Source organism: Solanum tuberosum, unplaced genomic scaffold, assembly GCF_000226075.1.
Source record: "Solanum tuberosum cultivar DM 1-3 516 R44 unplaced genomic scaffold, SolTub_3.0 scf00435, whole genome shotgun sequence".
NCBI classification, from domain to species: Eukaryota; Viridiplantae; Streptophyta; class Magnoliopsida; order Solanales; family Solanaceae; genus Solanum; species Solanum tuberosum.
This window is the reverse complement of record NW_006239382.1, coordinates 33695-36336: the sequence shown is the minus strand read 5'-3', so window position 1 is coordinate 36336 and position 2642 is coordinate 33695.

Sequence of the window (2642 nt, the reverse complement as noted above, 5' to 3'; positions counted from 1 at the left end):
TATATATATATATATATATAGAGAGAGAGAGAGAGAGAGAGAGAGAGAGATTTTGAGTATCCCTAGGTATTGTTTGGGGGGTTAACGTTTTATTATAATAATAAAAGAGGCTGAATGACCTTACAAGTTTCTATACTTGACTCGAATTGTCAACTAAACTTTTCTATTTACAATATTGTCAACTCAATACTTAAATTCAATAAAACACAAATTTTTCAAACTCATTTGACCGGCTATTTAATAGTAAAGTTGGAACAAATGCGTAATTTCATTCTCTAAAGGAACGTAAATAGAAAATTTTAGACTAAAAATTATTAAAAGAAATAAATAAGAAGACAAATAAATAGATATAAAATTTATCACATCTTTCTCTTTTTCTCAATTTTTTTCTCTTTCTACCCATTATCACTATCGTTTAGGGATAAGCCTAAATACAGGTAATCCGTCCAATCCGTCCAAAATTTTACTGTTAGGCTCAAGATAGTTTGAATTCGGTCAATCTCAATTCATTTAAACCTCAATCCATTTTTAAAAAATCTTCAATTGAGCCCAATTTAGTCTTCAATTTCAACATGTTTTAATCATTTTTATTTGTATTGATGTAATATATGCTCTCATATTGAAGGTATGAATTATTATTATATATTTTATATCTTCTAGGATTTTTCTGTGCATTTGTAACTTTTTATTTTATTTTCTTGAGTTGAAATTCAAATTGTGGTTATAAAAGTTGGTAACAATATGTTAACATTATTGATATTAAGCGGATCAAATTGGGCGGGTCATCGCCCAACCCAATTTTTAGCCCATTTGAGGAGGGGCAGATCCACCCTATGTGAAGAGTTGTCAACCGACACAGCTTCGTTGAAATTTTTTAGTATTATATATAATATTAATGACACTATTTGAACAATTGACTTTTTTGGCTTGTTTTAGCCCATTTTAGGAGGGACAGATCCACTCTATGTGAAGAGTCGCCAACCGACACTGCTTCGTTGAAACAGAACAATTGACCTTAGCGCGAATGGAATTGTCATTCTTACCAGCATGGCTGAGTTCGAGCCGTGACAACTTTTAATTTTGGGTCATTTTAAGAGAAAAGTTTAATAGCATAGGGATTTGAACTTCCAACCTCCTATTCATAGTCAAATTAGGCTAAAATTAACCAATTGCACTAGAATGTTTAGTATTCCATATGTTCCTAATTACTTGTCTACATTTCCTTTTTTAGTTGTCTCTAATTACTTGTCCATTTTGATAAATCAAGAAAGGACATTTATTTTTACCTATTATACCCTCAATTAATTACTTTGAAAAATGTAGAAATTCTTGAAATCTTAAGTTTTTAATTCATCCACTGCATAATTAATAGGGGTAAAATGGTAAACTTATTATGTCAATATTGTTTTCTTAATAGATGTGTCAATTCAAAAGTGGACAAGTAATTAGGGACAGATGGAGTACTATCTTTGAGGAGTAGTTAAACTTGTTTACTTGATTCATATTTTATTACTCCCTCCGTCCCATTTTTTGTGACACTTTTTAGATTTCGATATTCAAACAAGTTTATCTTTGACTGCAAATTGTTCATATATCTTTTAAATATTTTGAATTGTCAATTATTGTGACTTATAGTACTTTTTACATAGTTTATAAATATTTATGTTTCATTTCAAAAAAATTGAAGATTCCATGTGTAAATTTCCTGTCAAACTTAAACTGTTAGACTCTCGAAAAACTAAAAGTGTCACATAAATTAGGACAGAGAGAGCAGTACATTTTAAATAGTTTTTATTAATATAATATTGTTATATCAATTATTGATTGTTTATTATTTTTTAGATATCGACACGGCTTACAAATTTTTTTGCGTACACCATTGCATTTGAGCCCAAAGTAAATTTGGGCAGACCATGATCCAACTTGATTTTTATTTTAACTCATTTTAATATCTTCAATTTCAATCCGATCCGTCCATTTGACACCCCTACTATCATTCTTCCCTCATCCAATCCCCATCTCTCTATTTCTCCCTTTCCCATTTTCATCTTCTTTAATATGTTGGCAAAAAAATTTCAGGAATCCTTTTCTAAAGGTAATTGCTTCAATGTTTTAGTGTTTGTGAGATAAAATATATGAAGAGTAACTATTGGGGAACATGGAAGGATAATTTATCGGCGACGAGGTGACAAATTTGATTATTTTGGAGAGTGAAGAGTGATTGTTATGTCTTTGTAAAATTAGGCGAAGTGAAAATTGTGTACATAGCATATTAAGATATTTTCGTGTGATTCATTGGCATTAATGAAAGAAACGTGTTCACGGTGGTTTAAATGATGGACAGAGACATTGATAAACAAAATATGGTGAAAAATTGTGAACAATGAAAACTTGAAAATGAATGATGGTTTTTATTAGTTATTTAGGGCAGTGGTCACCAATACGGATGTAAGATTGCAATTAAGGCTGGGCACCGGAACGGGTTGTACCGGTACCATTCCGGTTCGTTTCGGTCCGGTAGTATTCGGGACGGGATGGGATACATTGAACCGGTACACGGAACGGAACGGTACCATGATTTGGTACCGGTATACCGGTACCGGTTCATCCCGGTTCATTCCGGTTCCGTTCCGGTCCGGTCC